Below are 20,957 nucleotides of genomic sequence, written 5' to 3'. Positions count from 1 at the left end.
CTTTGCCCTTGGCCCTTTCTCCTGACTCCCCATCATGGCTCCTCTAAGGCCCAGCCCAGGCACCCCATCAGGTACCCTGCTTTGTCACATCACTTATCACCATCTTATCACTGTCAGTGTCTATCTCCCTCTCTAATGGGGATCTATTTGAGGGCAGAGTAGTGTCCATCCTGTTCACAGTTAAATACCCAGCACCCAGCACTGTCCCTGTCACCTGGATAGCCTCCATAAATATTTGTTGTATGAGTGAACGAGTGAGAACTCTATTTACAGATCATTTTCTGCTAGTGTGTGCTAGTCTGTGTTCAAGTATCTCATTTAAATCTTCACCAGAATCCTATGAGATAGGTGTGATCATTATCACTTTACATATAGGGAAAATGAGGTTCAGAAAGGGGAAGTGAATGTCCAAATCACACAGTGAGTCTGTGGTAGGTCCCCTGGTCCTGGAACTGCAATAGGCTGGGAAGGAGGGCCCCGCTGAGTTTTCAAAGTGATGGCTGAGCCTCAGCGTTGGGACCCACACTGAGGCTCCGGTTACATGGGGCTGGGCTGGCTCCAGCAGCCTTGTCTTGCTCTCTGAACTGCTGTGTTGGCCTGGCCCATCCCTGCCTGCCTCACTGACCGGGAACTGTGCTCCTCAGATTTCCCTGGCAGGGGCCAGGCCTCTGATGCCAAATGCAGCCTGAAAACTCTGGTTTTTGGCATGTTAGGATGCAGGCACCCAGGAGAGGCAGCCCAAGAGGCAGGAAGCCTGGTCCAGGCCTAGGCAAGCCTCTCCCTACCTCCCTGACAGCAGGACAATTTGGGGGACCCAGGGCAAAATGAAAATGCAGATCTCTTGTTCAAAAACTACTAAGAGTCTCACAAGGACCTACTGTATAGCACAGGGAACTATATTCAATTTCTTGTAATAACATATAATGGAAAATAATCAGAAAAGAAAATATATACATATATACATGTATAATTGAATCACTTTGCTGTACACCTAAAACTAACACTGTAAATCAACTACACTTCAATTAAAAATGTTTTTAAAACGATCTTTAATCTTAATCATATCAGCAAAGTATCTTTTGCCATGTAAGGTGACATAGCTACACGTTCTGGGGATTAAAATGTGGACATCGTTGTGGGTCATTATGCTGCCTATTATAAAATATCTACTAAAAATATATTGGCCACTGCATCTGCTGATATCTGCCCCCATTGTAATCATGGCTATTGGTGTGCATACCATTTCATATTATCTTATGATCATTTTACTGTGGTATTGAGAGGAAGAAGAGGTAAATAGATGAGTTTAGTTTGACATCTCAAATCAGAAGCCTTTCCCCAGGAGTTTTTCTGTCCACTGTTATTTAAAAACCACAGTGATATAGGCCTTTATGCATAAGGATAATAAAATAAAACTTGTTTAAAAAAAAACTAATTAGAGTCTCAAGATGGGCTAGCAGAACATTGAATCAAGTAGAAGCCCTTCGAAGCATAGGTCACACGTCTATGAAGACAGACCTATCCTCAGGCCTTGGTTTTCTCATCTGCCAAATGGGAGAATGACAGCCACCTGGCCAGGCAGTGGTGAGAATGAGGTGAGTGGTGGAAGCAGGAGTTTCAATGAACAGCATGAGGTTGGGTAGGGGTCCCTGTGGACATCATTTGTTGTTTGTCTCTCAGCACTGGGTAGCAGACCAGTTCTTGTCAGGGGTTTGATTCCTCACAAAGATCCTTTTCATGGACCAAAAACCAAACCTCAGAGAAGCAAAATGACTTGGTTAGGGTCACACAGAGATGCAATGGGGGAAGGAAGCCAAGATCAGAGCCCTGATCAGTCTCTCTGCGAAACTGGTGCTTTTTGTAACACAGGCAGACAGAGAAGGATGGCGGCGGCGGGTTGGGGGGGGGGGGCTGCTCAGGACAAAGAGGGCCACTGTGCAGACACAAAGACCTGACTACAGAGGCCCCTGCGGGGGCTGGGCCAGATGGATGAATAGAACAGCCCCATAGTGACTGGGGGAGGTACCAGGAGCTGCCTCCCAGCCCCTCTCTGGTCTTGATGGGGGAGAGGAGGTGGCATGGAAGAGGAGGCCAGGAAATGGATTGAGGAGGAGAAACAGACTCAGGGCCTGGCCCCTTACCCCAACCCCAGGCCTCCAGAGCCAGAGTTCAAGCTGCCTATCCTACTTTCCCCAGCTTCTTCTGGTCAGCCTGCCAGCTTACAGAATGCCCCCTCATACCAGCTACCACCTCAATTTCCCCCACTTCATTGAGAGTTGGGCTCAATCAGGCAGTTGACCATCTGACAATCCCAACCTCACAATCCTGCTCAGCGACTCTCCATCCCCCACAGGAGGAGGAAGCATAAGTCTCTCAGGATGTCCTTCAAGGCCCTGTGTGACCTGCTCCATTGACCCTTCCACACTCCCCTGTCCCCACTCCCTATTAGCCTTCCACACTCTAGTCCTACAGGATGTCCCACAGTTCTCCAAGCCACTCAGTCCTTTGACACACACATCCCTACGTTTGTTCATGCTTTTCTTTTGTCCTGGAGAACAGGCTAAAATCCCTTCTCCTTCACAAACCAGCTCAAAGTCCCCTCCCCCAGGCAGCTCTTCACCCTCACAGTGGGATTTAACCAACACTCTGTCCCCAGTGTAGGACTCACCCATTCTCTTGCAGGGCTTATGCCACTCTGCTGTATTCTGGATCCACAAAGCCTGCTGGAGGAGGGGGCAATTGAGCTGGGCTTTAAAGGACAGGTGGACTTGACTTGTGGATGACAGCGGTAAGCAAGAACAAGAGCTCACAGAACAAGCTCTCTCGCAAACGTTTTATTTAAATCAATCTATTTAGTTCAGATTGCAAGGGATCCATTCAGAAGGGCTGGAGCTGAGTGTTGGGGGCCGTGTCAAGGGGTAGATCGACCGCAAGGGCCAAGTCATGACGGGTTTCATAAGACACATTATGGAATTTTTTTGTTTGCTTCTTTAAAATACACCTGAATTTATTTCTCACTTCTATAGTTTACTAAGTAATCCTGCTTTTTTGTTTATTATTTTCTTCCCTTTAATTACATTGGGATAGCTTTTCTGTTCTTTTTCTACAAGCTCTCTAAAGTGGATGCCTATTTTGTTTATTGTCATTCTTTTTAAATAACATAAGCATTTAAGGCTATGATTTCCCTCTAAATTTAGCTTTGGTTGCATATTGTACATTTTGATATGTAAAGTTTCTTTACCATTATTTTATAAATGGCTGGCAATTGAATTTTTAATTTCTCTTTGACCCAATAAAAAGTCTTCTTAGGGGAATATTTAGGCTTAGGTGTTGTTACTTTTAATTGTTTAAACCTGTGTTAGAATGCCTAGTTTTATTTCAGGTATATAGGGGACGTTGGTTTAATTAAAGTCTGTAGTTTGTATATATTTTATTTTTTAGAATTTACTTTTTATGTGTTCTATGGATTTTTTAAAAGGCAACGTGTGCACTTATAGGAGCCATCTTTTGATGTTTTATTAGTCTAGTTGTATTCTATATGTACATGCACACATGTATTTTAAAATAATGTATATCCATATATTTATTTTTAGCTTATATAACCTATCAGACAGATAAAGTCTCTCTGAATACTTTATTTATATTAACCTCTCCTTCTATTTATACTTAATCAATGTCGATGTTCTATGATTCACTATGTCTTCCTCACTATGGATTGTATATTTTTTAATAAGTAAAAGTATACTTTTATCCCATTTAATGCTTTTAGCCACAATTTTTGTTCTTTTTTTTTTTTTTTTTTGAGTAAAGATAGATTTATTCAGAGAGATACATTGAAAGGCAAGAGAAAGGCCACGAGGTGTGGGGGTTGGATGCTCAGATTAAAAGTAGGTACACACTCCATAGACAGAGTGCGGGCTGTCTCTGAACGGAGAGAGGGAGAATTTTTGTTATTATATCACTATTACCATCCCCTACTTTGCACTTAGCTAACATAGCTTTGTCTATGGTATTTTTAACGTAAATTTTCTTTGTCTTTTTTTTACTTAAAAATTTGAATGAGTAATATATTTACATGTTTCAACAATTGAAAATATAGGAAATACAGGGGAAAAGATATACAGAGAAAAGTCTCCCTCCATTCCCCACCATTCATCTACCCAGTTCCCACTCCTCCCTTCACTCCTAAGCTGGAAGGTGGTTTTATAGTTTCTTGTGTATCCTTGAGTTTCTCTGTGCAAACACAAATATTTCTACTTATTTTCCTTTTTTTTTAAAAACACAAACATAGCATTATAATACACATGACCTTACATTTTATCACTTACTTGTATCTTGGGGATTTTTCGAAATTAGTACAAGTTTCCTCATTCTTTCTAGGGTACCAGAAATGTATTTAACCAGTCTTCTGTTGGTGGACATTTGGATTGTTTCCAATTTTTGCTAGTGCAAACAATGTTGCAATGAATATGTACATACTTTTTGTTCATGTAGGAAAATTTCACAGAAATATTATTACTAGATCAAAAGGATTGTGCATTTGCAAATTCGATAACCACTACCAAATTGCACGTCGCTGGGGTTGTAGTAATTTACCCTACCATCAACACTGAATGAGAGAACTTATTTCCCTATAGCCTTGCCAATACTGTGATAGCAAACTTTTGGAATTTTGCCCATCTGATAGGTGAAAAATCATTTCTCAGTGTAGTTTGAATTTGCATTTCTCTTATTTTGAGCACATCTTTCATAACAAAGGAGCTATTTAAGATCTATCTGCATTTCTTTTTCTATTACATCCTTTAGCCATTTTTCTATTAGGTTCAAGGTCTTATTCATTCCTATTAGCTCTTTAGATTTTAGGAAGATTATCTATCCCTCTGTTGTCTGAGTTAAAAATGATTTTTCCCAATTTATCATTTGTCTTTTGAATTTACTTTGACTTTTCTTTTTTAATTGTAGAAGTTTTTATTTTTCTGTGGTTGAATCTATCAATCTTTTCTCTTATGGCTTCTGGATTTTGAGCCATAATTACAAAGTCCTTTCCTTCTCCAAGATCTCTTGCCTATGTTTTCTTTTGATACTCATCTCATTTTTTACATGAATATCTTTAATATCCTTGTACATTCTGTGTATTTTAAGGATTTAATTTTGTTTTTAAACTTGAGACTTAAAAAAAAAAACAACCCGAAACTGTGAGAATCTTTGCCTTCAATAGCATAGCATAATTTATTTACATTCATTCCATAACTGGTATAGCCTCATTTTACATCTTTATTTTTGTGCTTCCTTATTGCTTTGTTTTTCTGTTTCTTGCTACACTTTCTATGTTTTTTTTTGTTTTTATCTTCTATAATGATTTAGAAAGTAGAGCTTTAGTTTGTAATTCTATAAGCCTTAGATTGTCGAACACATATATTTAAAGTCATATGTATCCAATTACTAAAGTCAATAAAAGGTGTCACTTATTGGTTATGTGCTACAGAATGTGCTGGCTGCTTTCCATGAGTCCCTACTGTTGTCTGCATTTTACAGACAAGGAAACAAAGCTCAGAGTGCCTAAGTAGCTGGCCCAATTTTTGATAATCTCTTCTGGATGATGAGAAACTTAGTGGGCTTCAGGGATTCACAGCCATCCTTGGAGCTGGAGTGAAAGAAATCTCACTTTAACAACATGGCTGAAAGGGAGGGAAGAGTGAATTCTTCAAAGTGAAATCCCCAAAGGATTTAAAATCTTGACAGTGGATTTCACAAGGGCTTCCCTGTGAGATTTCTTGGATTTCTGCCAATCTGATAGGTAGAAAAATCACATCTCCCTCTAGTTTGGGTTTGCATTTCTCTTATGAGAGAGACAAGCATCTTTTCTTGTTTGAGAGCTAATTGCATTTCCATTTCTGTAAACTGTCTATTCACATCCTTTGCCCACTCGAGAGGCACCCAGCAAATAACCACTATATCAAAGCTTCCTTGTGTGAGTGTTTGTTTTGAGACTACTCAGTAGATGACTTTTAGAGTTTTATTCTTTTTCTTTTATCTGAATCACTTAAGAGATTTTCTTCCTTCTGTATGTAGGATCTTTCCACAGGTCCCATATGGATTGTTTTTGTTCACTCTCTCTCCAACAGCAGAGAGAAAGCCAGGCAAGGCACCGCCTCCTGCCCCTCCCAGCTGTGTGCTGCACTGCTTAATAATGGTGGAAGTCTCAATCCCACCGCGAGACAGATGTTGTAGACACAGAAAAAGAAAAGCTGATGGGGTGGATTAGAGAACTGTCATCACCATCATCATCAATAATAGCTGGCACTTAAATATCACTATCTATATCTATATTTAGATATAAATATATAGTATATATTGTATAATATATGGTATAGAATATACATGTAAATTTATATATACCTATATATATACGTTAAATAGATATACACTAAATTTACACACACACAGGCATAAATTCAGTTTTCACAACAGCCCTCTAAAGTTGGTGTTATGACTATCCTCAGTTTACAGATGACAAAGGTGAGGCACAGAGAGGTTAGATGACTTGCCAATCTCACTGAAGGAGCCAGACTCCACCATGGCTTTCTCACCCTAGAATCTGTGCCCTCAACCACTCTGATTGGCTTAGAAGATAATCTTGAGTCATTGAGGGATGGCCAAAGGTCCACCTAGTCAGTGCTGCCCCTGAGTCCCTAAGAGAACAGTAGGCAGAGGGAATTAGTCTAATTTACTTACTTTGGAACCATTAGTTCTTCATTCATTAATTCACTTAATCCTCTGATTCATTCATTCAACAAATATGTACTGAGTGCCTATTATGTGCCAAGCCCTGTGCTAGGTGCCAGAGACACCAAGAGAAGTTAGAAATGATTCTTGTCCATAGGGAGCTGGCAGTCAAGGGAGAAGGGGACACATGGTCAGCTAATGACACAGTATGACACACGCTATTCTGTTTCAGAGGGAGGAGGAAGCAATGTGTCATCCAAGAATGTGTTTCTCAATCTGTTCCGGTCTACCATCTAGTTAGTGCAATTTCTCCCTTGCACTTCACGTTGGTGTTGTCTCTTATCTTTAGTGTATATAGTATCACAGCAAGTTTTTGTATTTTTGCTTTCCTTCCTGATTATTTTCACAAGCAGTAGAGAGTGGGATGATCAGTCATATCTACTTCAATTTTTTTTTTCATCCCAGAAATGTGGCTGTGTTTCTGTGAGTGGTGGGGAGCTGGGAAGCATTCTGAGTAGGGTGAATGGGCACTTTAGAATGAGCAGTCTGGCTGTGGTGTGGAAAATAAACTGAATCGGGGAGGTGGGCAGGCAGTGCCATAAGGAGGCTGCTCTGTAGTTTGGGTGGAGGATGAGATCTGAACAAAAGTTGTGGCTAAGGATAGGGAGAAGGGTATGGATCCAAGGAATACTAAGGAAATGGAATTAAAGGGACTTACTAATTCATTCAATAATGTTTAATGAGCATCTACTAAGTGCCAGGTGCCAGGAATACAGCAGAAAACAAGACAGACACAGTCTCTGCCTTCATTCCGTCTTGAAGGCAAAGGTAGACAATTGGAGCTTTTACAATAAAAGATAATAAATGTGACAGGGGAAGGATAGGGCAATATCGGAGAACAGGAGGGGGGGCAGGGGGAGGGGGAAAGTGAGGAAAGGGTCCAGATTAATGCCTGGATTTCTGCCTTGGCTGCAGGAGTAGATGGTGGTACTGTTATCTGAGCCAGGGAACCCAAGAGGGCAAAACCTCATAGATGTCTCTCTGAGGCCCCCAAGCCCAGGACAGACAGGAACAAGGAAGTGGTAAGCAAATGACTGTTAAATGAATAAATAAGTGAATGTGGGCTTGTGGATACTGCCCAGCCCCAAGCCTGACCCTGAAAGAGGAAGACGGGGAGTGGTTCAGAAAGAAACTTGAAGTTTCAGGAAGCCCAGCAGTTGCTCAATGTCCACAAACCGTCAGTCTCGTTTCAGTTACCCAGTGGGCCTCATGGGGCAGCTGTGACTCTCTCCTGATGTCCAGCAACCAGAGCTGGGCTGCCATGACTCAGTGTACTTGGGGCCTGGGCATCAGCACACCACTGGCTATTCTGAGGCCACCAGATTGGGCCCCATAGATTGCTGGAGGAACTGAAGGAGGAGAGAACCAGCCCTGCAAAGTCCCTGGGTATATGTCCCCAGAGTTAGGAACCCTCCCTCTGGCTCTGCATCCCTTGTGTGCCCTCCACCTCAGCATTGAGCCCCCGACTCTGGGTCTGTCCACCTCCATCCAAGGGCAGGGACTGAATGATCACTCACTGAATCCACGGTGCCCAGCCCAGACAACCCCTTCTCCCCAACACATGACTGAAAATGTCTCTTGAATTTGTCCAGAGTGCAATGTCTCGGCCCCTAGGGGCAAGTGTCTTTGACTCCCAGCAGAAGTCCTACTAGCAGCTACACAAACAACAGTCCCACTCTTGGAATGTGGCAAGGATGCCCATGGTTATGTCCCTGTGGGTAGGCTAAGGCTCTGAAAGCATCTGACCAGATGGGAGAAGGCACCAACCCACTGTCTCATCACTGCCTCCTGACCCTGTCAATATCTGAGAGTCTTACAAGTTGTAGAATCTTAGAATCTGAAGGATAGAAAGGCCCTCTGTGGTCATGACTTCCAGCTGCTCTTTCATGGAATCCCAATTGTCCTGTCCAGGTTCTGATCACAGTGTCCTTGGCAACAGGAACTCACCCCAACCTGGGACCTGAGACCTGCCTTATATGATTCCCCTGAGGGTCCCCTCTATATCTTCAAGGCCACACAGACTCCACCACCCCAGGGCCCAGAACAGCTCACCAGAGCCAGGTCGGGGTAGGAGTGGGGTCTCTGCAACTCTTACCTCCAGCTCTGCCATCCCTGAGGGATGAGGAAGTGAGCAGGAGGTCCTTTCTCCAAGGCCACAGTTAAAGTGTCATCACATGCAATAACCAAACCATCAATGGGGCTGCATCAAGGCCAAGAAGGACAAGAGACAGGCCATTTCACCAAGCAGAAAGCTGAAGTGTTGTAGATTATTTTGAGGCTGTGGGCAACAATGGTTAAAAGCATTTCACTATACACTAGCTGTGGGACCTGGTGCTTAATCTGAGTCTCAGTTTTCTTGTAGGTAAAATGGAGTAACAACACTGACCTGGTGGGCCTGCTTGGATTAAATTAATGGACACAAAGAGTCAGCCCAGGGCAGCACTAAGGAGGTGATCAGTGAATCCCGGCTCTCACTTGGTGATGTCTGGAGACCACATGAGCTGCACACATTGCCCCTGGCTCCTCAGGACTTAGGGTCCATCCAGGCTGATGGCTGACTGCAGGGCCATCAGGAAAGGAGAGGCCTGCTCCAATCTGCAATGGCTCAGCGCTACTGGCTGCACCCATCTGGTGGTCTCCGCACCCCTGGGATCTTTTCTATCTGAGAGTGAGCTAGGTCTCTCCTCTCTACTCTAGATTCACCTGTTTGTATGACTCTTCAAGCAAAACATCATGTGTTTACTGAAGTTTCCCAAGTGCCTGCTGGGAACGGGGCCCTGTGTGGGGAGGTCCAAGGGACCAGAAGAACCACTGAGAATGGGGACAGGGGCGGGAGGTGCCATACAGCCAGCCCAGGGCAGGGCAGGAAGCAGCCACGTGAAAACTGCAGGCACTGCTTCCATAGCACTCCACAGCTTTCCCTGTTAAGTATGTCCTCAAGTACTAAACATAGTTGGGGTTTTATCTTTTTCTTTTTTTTTTCATGCCGAGGTTGAGTTTATTTCAGAATTTTTTTTTATTGAGTTATAGTCAGTTTACAACACTGTGTCACTTTCTGGTGTACAGCACAATTTTTCAGTCATACACGAATATACATATATTCATTTTCATGTTCTGGATTTTTTTCTTGATTGGAGAGATAACATCTCCTCATTACAGAACATTTGAAAAATGCAGAAGAATATAAAACACAAAATAAAAAATTCTAACAGTTCTGATCCACACAGATAACTGATGTCAAGATTTGGATTGTTTTATACCAGCTTTCTATGCGTTTTAACCCAGTCATAATGTATACACAATTGTATCCTCTGCTTTTTTTTTTTTTTAATTCACCATAATGGCACAAACATTTTCCCGGATTTTTACAACCTAGCCAGTAAAATTCTACCCTGCTGAATTGAGCTCATCATTCTAACAAAAATCCTTAATTTGTGTTGAGATTTTGCTTTCTCTTCCCAGGATAGAATGGTCCTAGGTGCCAGCCTGGAGGAAAAGGGAGACAGAGGAGGAGGAGAGGAAGGAGAGTGGAGGTGAAGAGACAAAACCAACCCCTCTGGAGGTTCATTCCCTTTGCCCACCTCTCCCCCTTAGGCTAAATTTGTTTCTTGTTGAAACACCTCAGGGCAGTCATCCGACCACCCCCCCACCCCAGTCACCTGGGCACACCTGATGTCCTTCTGAATCTTTCCCCTGCTCATTCCATATGCCCTACCCTAAAAGGAAGGGGGCTTGCTCACTCCCTGGTAGGAAAAAAACCTTCTTTCCCAGGTACCAGCCCTGCAGACCCCAGGTAACAAAGACCCTGCTCCAGCCCCCTTGCTTACACTTTAATCCTCTGCTCACTAGTCATATGACCTGTGTTTCCAGGACTCCATAGTTTGGTCATTTTCTCCTGACCCAGAGCACAGCTCAATATGTCAGAGAGACCCCAGCTCAGGTAGGTCTGGCTGAGAGCGCAGTATATCTCTGTTAATGCCTCCTATATTTGCTTGCTTGGTAGCCATTGCCTTTGACTCATGTAGAGTTGCGGTCAGCTCCAACTCTGAGCTCTTTTTAGCATTATTTTTGGTAAACCAATTCGCCCACATCCTGTGCTTGGATAATCATTTGAAGAAACCTAATGCAAGACTTGATACTTTGCCCGCTTTATGTATTTGAATTGTCGCTTTTAACCCTTCCTCTTGACTTCTTGTGGGTGAATTTGATACATGTGTGCTATCTTTATCCAACCTAATAATAAGATGATAACCTGAACTGAGCCCAAGACAGAGATCCCCTTCCCACAGGTCCTGGTCCATAACCTGAGCTGCTGCATAAGTTTGATCAACATCCTGAAAACCTGTGAAGAAATAACACCTTCTTTAAAAATCCAGTCGTGCAGAGGTATACACAAAAGAATTGAAAGCAGATACTAAAACAAATACATATTTATGAATGTTCATAGCAGCACTATTCACAATAGCCAAAAGGTGGAAACAACCCAGCTGTCCATCAATGGATGAAAGGATGTGCTACATACATACAATGGAGTATTACTCAGCCACGAAAGGAATGAAGTTCTGACACATGCTACAGTGTAGATGAACCCTGCAAACATTACTCTATGCAAAAGCAGCCAAACACAAAAGGTCACATATTATATGATTTCATTTATATGAAACATCCAGAATAGGTAACAGAGACTGAGGGGGAGAGGGAAATAGGAAGTGACTGCTTAATGGGGATGGAATTTTCTTTGGGGGTGATGAAAACATTTTGGAACCAGATAGAGGGGGTGGTTGCACAACACTGTGAATGTATAAATGCCACTGAATTGTGCAGTTTAACATGGTTAATTTTATGTTAAGTGAATTTCACTTTAATTTAAAAAATACATCTGCAAAAGAAAAAAAAAATCCAATGATCCAATGCATTCAGCAGACAGCCTCGTGCTGGGGATCTGGGACTCAGAGATGAATGAGACCTACTCCCTGTTGAAGCTGGTAGAGCCCAAAGCCTTTGAAGCTAAGAGGGGGCTGCCCTCTGAGATCCACCTTCCTCACTGTGGATTCTCTCACTGGTTACTGTGATCACCACCATGCAGACTTCCAGGGATGCTGCCCCTCCCTTCTTAGTGAGCTGGATTAGTACAGAACAGAATGCATCTCCTTAGTAACTCTGCAGTGGAGAAACCTGATGGATATAACAGTAGCCATGTGATCAAGGTTAACATCACAGCTATGAATCACGATGATGGAATGAACCCTTGATCTGATGTCATGAGATTGGCACTTTGCCTGTGAAGTCTTACCCCCAGGAACTCCTAACTCTGGTCTAATCATGAGAAAAACATTAGAAGAACACAACTTGAGAGCTAGTCTGCAAAATACCTGACCAATACCACTCAAAACTGTCAAGATCATCGAAAAGTCTAAGCAATTGTCCAGACCAGCAAGAAGGTAGGGAGGCAAGATAACTAAATGTGAGGAGGTATCTTGAGACAGAGGAAGGACATCAGGTAAAAATTAAGGAAATCCGAATAAAGTATGTACTCTAGTTAGTTAATAATAACGTGCCAATATTGGTTCATTAGTTGTGACAAATACAAGATGTTACAACAAAGGAAACTGAGTGTATGAGAATCTTCTGTACAATCTTCGCAACTTCTCTGTAAATAGAAAACTATTCTTTTTAAAAGTTGATTTCTTTAAAGCTTTTTTTTAATTACCTAAAAAAAAATGTATCGTTTTAAAACCTTTACAAAGGCTGTAACAAGGCTGTTCAGACCTGGATGGCAATGGGGGAACAAAGTGTGACCTACTAAACCATTTGTTTTAAAAGGTGTCATTTGTTTTCCAGGTGCTAATTGACCCCAGGGAGAAAAATAAGGCTTCCCTGATGGCGACCTTGCTTTTCAATTTCCTGAACAGCCTCTTCCTGGCTTGGGAGCTCCCTTGTAGACACCAATATCTTTAAAAATTCAAACTAAGAGAGTCAGGATCTCTCTTCCGTAGCCTAGGACCCCACAGCAGTCCTGCTTTCCAGGCCCTGGACCACACATCCTCCCCAGGGGACTTACACCAGGAAGAACCTGAGATGAGACGCCTCACTGCCTTTCCACAGGCGTAGTCTTCAGGCCTGATGGTTATGTTCTAAATCAATCAGCAGAACGATACCTTAATCCCACATAATATCCATAGATGCTCCCACCCATTTTTCAGGGGCTATTTCCTTCTCTACTGAGCAAACACTCCTCTATCTGTCACATGAGGATATCAAGCATGCCTTTGAACGAGGCCTTCCTCAAGCACAAATGCAGGGAAGGGCACTGTAGAGGTTAAGAGGAATTGTTTGGAATAGACAACCCTAGATTCAAATCCTGATTAATCACTTATTAATTTACTTAAACTCTATAATCCTCAGTTTCCACAAATAAAATAAAAATAATAATATTGTCTATCTTATAGGCTTGTTGGGGGATGAGATGAGATAATTCATGTAATGTGCTTAGAACAGAACCTGTATAAGGTCTCAGGCTCCTGTAGGGTTCTTAGATGGAGCTGATGAGGAGTCCACAGGCTCCAGGGAAGTGGCACCTGCCACCAAGGCCACCAGTCCATAAGTGACACAGAAGGTGGTGAGGGGAGAGAGCCGGCTGGATCCTGGAGCCAGTGGGAGAAAAGGAAGGGGTAGCAAAGGCCTCTACTCAGCCAAGCTTGACTCTGAGGGTTACCGGTGAGGAGACTGACACAGAATGGCTCTCAAGGCCTCAGGCACATTTGTGCCCAACAGAACTTTACGTTCTCCTGGGCCATCAGCAGATGAATCATCATGAACACTGCCCCGCACCCACCCCTGTGAGGCCTTGCCCTGTACCTGGTACTTACCTTGAGAGGCCAGGGAAGTCCAAGGAGGTGGGTCGATGTGGCCTCAGCTCCTGAAGCACCCCTGGTGCACCAGACACTAGCCCCTTAGTTGATGGACCATGAAGAGGCCTGGGTGGTACACCCAGGAGCAGCCAGCATGGCAGAGCAGTTGGAAGTTTCCGGGCATTTCAGTTTCAATGGTATCCTGGTGCCCAGCACTGCACCTGGCATGCAGTAGGTGCTTACTGAGCACACAGATGAGAAAAATGGAAAGCCCCTCTCCTCCAGGCCTTCACAGTCTAGCAGAGGAGACATGGCACACCCTAAACCCATAAAGCATCTTGCCCAGAAGTAGGCTTGGATTGTGGCCATTGAATACCTTGAGGGAGCTTTCCTAGGTGATGCCTGGGAGTACAGTGTGAGCCTGGGCCACAGAGGAGGAAAACTGCGTGCGTGCAAGGGGCCCAGCTGCCCTAAGTGTGCTGGAGACTCATGACTCAGGGTAGGGCAGGGCTTCAGGCTGGAGGAAGGGTGGGGCACCCCAGGAACGTGCCAGTGAACCTCCAGAAGAAGCCAGCCTCATCCCTGCCTTCCTGCTTCCTTTACTCTTTTATTGTTTTGGGTAAAGGCCACTGGAGAGTTCACAGATAAGCAACAGCTTTGCTGGCATCCGCAGCATAAGTAGCAAAGATCAAAATTTGAAAAACCTGGGTTAAAATCCTGTTTTAGCCTAAACCCCTAATCTCCTAGCACCTGAATTTTCTTCTTGAATCTGGGCATTGGAGCTGGTGTCTGGAGGGGGCCTGGCTCATTCAGTTGGGGCTCGGTGCCTGGTAGGTAGACATCACCTGTCACTGACACTGCACTGTCCCAGACAATGGCCGCCAAGGGACCTGAGCAAACAGATGCTGAAAGCAATAGGGGCCTCCATCTGGGGCGGAAAGCCACTCGGCTTATCTGATATTGCTGCGTGACTGCGATTACTTACTAAAACTGCCCCAGCAATACTCGATGCCCTGAGTGTGATTGGTCCTCCCAGCCAGCCGGGAGCAGCCATACCCATCACTCAGCTCTCTATCAATCCATCTTCAGTTTTGGGTTCTTGGCTCAGTCCTGGAGGGCATGAGAGAAGAGACCCAGCCGCTGCCCTCTGGAAATGTAGACTCTCACAGGTCAGGCCACGCTCTGAGCAAGGGCACATCACGATGCTAAGCCTTCCCAGGTCCCGGGGCCACAGCACTGGAGCTTTCGGCAGGCTCTCAGCCTCGTCTGCGCTGATCCTCCTCGCCAGCCACGCCCCTCTCCCTTAGTTCATTGCACACACCTGGCCTTCCCCTGTGCTCTTCCTTCTATCTGGAAGGCCCTACTCCGAGCTCCAATGCGGAAGGTCTCCTGAGAGGCCCTCTCTCCACTGTTCTCCCTCAGCACTTTCATTTTTTCCACTACTATTGACTGAAGGCTGCTATGTAGTAGGGCCTGAACAAAACAGAACAGGTAGGGCCCCACCTGCATGAAGCCTCCGGTCACGTGGACTCATCAGTGAAAGGGTAATTGTCCTCATGTTTTGTGACTGTGTGTCTGTCTCCCCACTAGACTGTGAGCTCCATGGAGGCAGGGCTGTGTCTGGCCTGATCACTGTTGTGGGTCTGGCACCTGCTGCATAGAAGAGGCTTGGTTGATTGAATGGCTCTGTGACAGTGAGTCTGACAGCACTCTGGGATAAGAGCAGCCAGGTAGGTGGCCACAGTTCTAGTCATCTGAGAGTCTAGGACCTTCTTCTGTTGAAGTCCCAGCTCCAGTCACCTTCCCCTCCTGGAGTTGCGAGGTAAAATACAAGATACCCAGTTAAATTTGAGTTTCAGACAAATAATGAACATTTAGTGTAAGTAATATTGGGGACATGTTTATACTAAAAAGTTACCTGTTGTTTCTCTGAAATTCAAATTTTTACTTGCTAAACCTGGCAAACCTTTCCCCACTCCCATTTCAGAATCTGCCACTCACCGCTGCCTTGAGCCTCTGGCAGCCATCAGAGAGGTCATGGGGCTCCTGCAACACACTCACCAAAGCCAGAATTTAGATGGAAGAGATACTAAGATTATTTAGTCTCATCCCTTCCCACGTACATGGACTGGGAGACTGAGGCCCAGAGGAGACAGGCACCGGCAAGCCCTTGGGCCCCTTACAACTACTTGGCTGTAACTTGGGCCTCCTGGAGAGCAGAAGGACCCTTGGGGATTGGGGCTTAGGAAAGGCCAAAGTCCTCTCAGGTAAGGGAGGGCAGGGAGCATTCAGGTTCCTCTAACCCCAGGCAGTCTCCTGGATCCTGAAACCCCCAGGTGAGTCACCTCTACCTACCAGGCTACATCTAGAGCAGTACTGAGGCCTTGGGCTCCTCGGCTCCTGCTGGGCTCGCTGCCCAGAGGAGCTGTGGGCGGGGTGGTCTCACAGACTGGAGTCAGTGGGTGGGGCTGAACTTCGTGGGAGAGGCTGATTTTCCTGAAAGTTCGTTGCCTGGCCATCCCCCTCAGGCCCTTCAGAGGTGACTTAGCTCAACTCTTATGAGGAAACTGAGGTAGGGGGTGGGGGTGGGGGCAGGGACTTGATCAAAATCAGCTGGCCAATCGGGCCCACAGGCAAGGGTTTTCTATCAAATGGTCATTCCATGCTCCCTGTTGAAATTGCCCACCCCTACACTGCTTTGCATTTCTTCATCTAACTTTTCCCTCCTTGACATTATATTGTGTGTTAGTTTATTGTGTTAGACATAGTCATTCACTATCTTGAGATCCTAGAACAGTGCCTGGCACTGAGTAGGTGCTGAGTGAGCCTTGGTGGAAGGAAATTGCCCCTGTGACATCTCAGCTTGTGAGGAGCACGCTGCAGAATGCTGCAGTCCCCAACCCTCAGATGTGCAGATATTTCTCATAAATGTACCTTCTGCTTCTCTGATAATGTTTATGGGCCTATTTGACTGTCAGCAGCAAAGCTCCCTTGAGTAATCTCAAAACCCTGAAGAAACAAGACGTTGGTGTCCCATCCTTCTCAAGGTCTGTTTGATAGGGAAATTTGCCAACCACAACCTCTGTTTAGATATTATACCCTGGGGGTATCCCTGATCTTTAGGTCCCATATCCTTCCCTTTATCCTGGTCAGGCCCTTTGCTGACCCTATTCCTTGCCTGGGGCTCAAGTCCATGATCTGGACCTCATCTGTTTTGAAGACCATGGGTGGTTGGGGCCTCAGGGACTGTCTTGGGGCACTTGGAACACTTCAAAGTCATAGAGAAAATGTTACTTAGAGAGGTCTGTCCAGGCTGGCCTGGCCCCAGCCCTCTGACCAGTTTAGACATCTCCACCTCTAGTCATACCATCTCCCTGTTATGTCCAAAGGGGAGCTCTGCATCTCTCCCCTGGATCTTCTCCTGTCTCAACCTCAGTGAGGGCACCTCCAGCCAGCTGACCACCCAGGCCAGGATCCTGAGAATCACAGAGCCTCCTCTCACCCCTTCCCTGCCCTCCTCCAATCCTGCCCTCAGCCCTGGTCATCCCGCAGTGATATCCCGGGAACTGCCCACTTCTCACCGTTATTAGTCTCACCTGTGTTCATACTTCATCTTCTCTCACCTGAACCTTGAAAGCAGAGGGCTCCTTCAATCTCTGCCTTCAATCCATGCTCCATGCAGCATCCAGAGAGGGATCCTAATGGAGTCAAATCCAACCCTGTCATTCTCCTGCTGAAAACCTTTCCATGGCTCCCCACTGCCCTCAGGACCAAGTCAGTATCTTGGCCTGATACTAGAGGCTCTTCATGATCTGGACCCTGCCAACTTCACCAGCTCATCTTGCACTGCTGTTCCACTGGCTGCTGAGCTTCCAGCCCCTAGCCTTGGTTCAAGGCGATCCCTCCATCTGGAATGCTCTCTCCTTCCTAACACTGAGATTCTTTCACCTTCAACCACCTGGAGAGTCCACAGTGGGAGTCAACTTATTATTCAGGGAGGATAGATAAACAAGGCTTTTCTCAGGGTGCGTATGTGTGTTTTAGCGTCAAAGTTTGTCTGTTTATTTATATACACGTAGGCTTGTTTCACAATGGATTGAAGGTGGATGGTTAAACATTTATTGAGCAGCAGCCACATGCAGCAAAGCTCTGTGTGCGCATGCGCATTCACTCTCTCTGGCAGACCTGAGATCCTGGGAACCGGGAGGGCCAGGGCACAGGGATCCAGGGTGAGGGAACTTAGAGGAGTTGGGAGAAAGGAAGAGAAGGGCTAGAGAAGTAGGGGGATTTGGAAGGAGGGAACAGTGAGAAGGGAATGACAGGAGGCGGGAGCAGAAGGAGCAAAGACTGCAAGTTGGGGAGGGAGGAGAACCACAGCTTCCTCTGTGGCCCCTGCTTGCATTTCCCCTCCCTCTTGCCCAGGTCGGCTTCAAGATCTTTTCCCCTTTCCTCTTGCAACGTTGCCGGTGGAGGACAGGGTGGGGATGGAGGTAGTTGGGGTGGAGACTGCAGGAGCCACTCAGACTCCAGATTCCCCAAAGGAGCCTGGGTCCCCAGCCACCGAGCAGCCCTGTGGGCTCAGCATGCTCTGAGTTCCCAGCACACTTTCCATCCTCCATTTATCTCCTCTGTCCCTCCCAGCCAGCATGTGACTATATATCACCACATCCATTTCATCAGGGAGAAAACCAAGGACTAGAATGTTGGTGACAGAGAAAGGAATCCCATCCCTCTCTCCTCAGAGGCTAAAATCCTTTCTCTAGCAACAATCCCAGGTGCCATCTGCTCCTGAACCCTCTGGACACAGCACAGGATGCTCGAGAAGTCTGTGGCAGGTTGGCATCAGGGAGGGTCCCTGAGAAGAGTCCCCTCTCTTGCACCCTCCACGCTGGGAGGCACCACCACCTGGGCTTGACCTTCATCAGCTACTTTAGATATTGGGCCCCTCTGCTTTTCTACCCAGCCCTGGTGCCACAGGGCACAGGACCTAGCCAGACACCAGGAAGCCCAGGCTCCAGCCCCAACACTTCTGTTACTAGCTGTGTGGCTCTAGCCAAGACCTCAGTCCCTCTGCCCTTTGCCTTCTGCAGTCCTGGTGCTGAGTTAGAGGGTCTTCAAGATCTTGAGCTCTCTGATCTCTGTGACTTCCAGGGTTCCCTGGGTTGGGTTTATCTGTCTGTAGAGCATGTGCCAGGCTGACAGCAGGACCAGTTCCCATATTCTCCCACTGGTCAGCACTGAGGGGGCTCTCTAGGCAGTAGAGATGGTGGCCAGGGGGTATGAATTCTAGTTTCATCTGTGGCAGCCAAAGCTGGGGCTGGCCTGGCCCACTCCCCAACTGACCCCAATTGACCCTAACACTGAGTGGCTGGGAATTGACCCAGGTTGAGCTGAGGCAGCTGTCAAGACAGCCCTAAAATTAGCCCTAACAGGGATAGGGAGGGGGCACTGACCCAGGTGTCAGGCTTTAGTGGCCCCAAGGGACTGAGCCCAAACTTCTCTCAAGGCAGGAGACGTCAGTCAGAGCTCTGGCAGTGACTCTACCATGATTTTGGGTGGGGAGAGTCACAAATGAGTATGGACACATTTCAGGAGGAGGGTTGAAGGGCAGGCACCCTCTGCCAGTTGCTTGGGTCCTGATGTAGCTCCCATCCCCCATCCCATCAGAACCCTGGGAGGTTCCAGGGAAGGACCTCGCTATTGATATTTTTCAAGAGCAAGTTTGAGGCAGCCAGTGTGTCTTCCCAAGACTGAGTTGGATAACCTCATACCTTAGCACCAACTTCCAAGCACAGAGGAGGAGCCAGGAGGTAGGTATACCAGCTTGCTACGGGAGTAGGTTGGAGACACCAGGGCCAGGCCCAAAGCCAGCCCCTCCCACTTAGGAACAGCAGCTCTGTGCACTTCTTTCAGCTCTGCTTAGAGCTCTGAGGATCTTGTTAAAATGCAGATTCTAACTCAGGAGGTCTGAGGCAGCACGTGAGATTCTTCAAGATTCTAACAAGGTCCCAGATTGGTTAAACAGGAAAACGCGAGGGCAGGACCAGGCAGCATTATTTCCCTCAGTCTCTCTCCCAACAGCCACTTCTGTTAGCAGCCGCAGCTGCTGCTGAGAGCCGTCGGTCTGCAGACTACTTTGATCATAAATCTTACTTCCCAGCCAGCCTGGATGGACCCAAGGCCAGGCTGCCCGTCTTCTGTTCCCCAGGTATTCCCCACCCTGACCCCAGCAGAGCCTGGCACAGGCACGTGGGCATACGATATATCAGGTGGTTGATTGTTTCATTCTGGGTGTCTGTGTGGGTGTGCAGGCGTGCTTGGCAATCCTTGTGCCCCTGAGTATTCAGCTTGTGACTTGTTACATGTGTAGAGAATGTACAAAGATGTACTAGCACAATAATAATGAAATTAGATAACATTTTAAAAAATAGCCAACCTTTATTGAGCTCTATGCCCAGGCCAGGTACTAACAAGTTTACATGGTATTTTATTTAAGGCTCATAACAAGTCTGGTGAGATGAGAAAATTGAGGCCAGGTGACTTGCTCAAGGTCATTTATCGAGGCTGTTAAGTGGCAGCTGGGGCTGCGGTCAGGGCTGAGCTATGTGTGTGCGCATGCGTCTGTCAGGGCACCTACCTTGGTGCATGTGAGCTTGGGAGCACGTGTGCAATTGCGTGGGCTTGGATGAGTGCAGGAGTGAAGCAGCAGCAAAAATGAGGTGAGGTGGGAGTCAGTGCACAAGGATAAGAGCGTGTACAGAAGGCAGGTGGAGGTGGGGCTCAAGTGGTAGAGCGCATGCTTAGCATGCATGAGGTCTTGTGTTCAATCCACAGTACCTCCTCTAAAAATCAAGAAATAAACCTAATTACCCCCCTCAAAAATAACAAAGAAAAAATTTTTGAAGAGGCAGGTAGGGAGGAGGAAGGAGACACAGGCACGAGTCAGACCAGCCTGGGCTTGAGTCCTCACACTGCTAGGTCTAGTTTCAACTTTCTCCTCTGTGAAATTAATCTATGCTGCAGTGAGGAAGAAATGTGATAATGTGTACAAAGCAGCTCACAGGGCCAGCCTGGCACACAGTAGGTGCCCAGCTCAGGTGAGCTGGCCTTTCTTTCCCGCCACCCCATCCTGGTGACTGAACTGCCTGGCATTCTGGGGAGTGGCTTCTGGCCTGGCTGGTTGCAGCCAGCTCATTGGATTAAAAGGAGACATCCTGAGGAGTGCCTCTGACAAACAGGGGCACGGCCAACAGGGAGGAGTCGAGCTCACGGCTGAGCAAGACCCCTAGAGAGAGACAGACATCCAGACAGAGCTTAGAG

The 20,957-nt window shown here is 46.3% G+C and overlaps 1 protein-coding gene across 2 annotated transcripts in view; it reads right to left on the bottom strand.

The window, feature by feature from the left end:
- P2RY2 (purinergic receptor P2Y2) overlaps positions 1-14,165 on the bottom strand; it is a 38,880-nt gene extending 24,715 nt beyond the window's left edge. For both annotated transcript variants that reach the window (XM_064492685.1, XM_064492687.1), the window contains exon 1: positions 13,656-14,165. The gene's annotated coding sequence lies outside the window, so the exon portion shown is untranslated. The remainder of the gene's footprint in view (positions 1-13,655) is intronic.
- Positions 14,166-20,957: the final 6,792 nt, after the last annotated feature.

This window comes from Camelus dromedarius, chromosome 12 (genome assembly GCF_036321535.1).
Source record: "Camelus dromedarius isolate mCamDro1 chromosome 12, mCamDro1.pat, whole genome shotgun sequence".
Taxonomy (NCBI): Eukaryota; Metazoa; Chordata; class Mammalia; order Artiodactyla; family Camelidae; genus Camelus; species Camelus dromedarius.
This window is presented reverse-complemented; position numbering and strand designations above follow the sequence as displayed.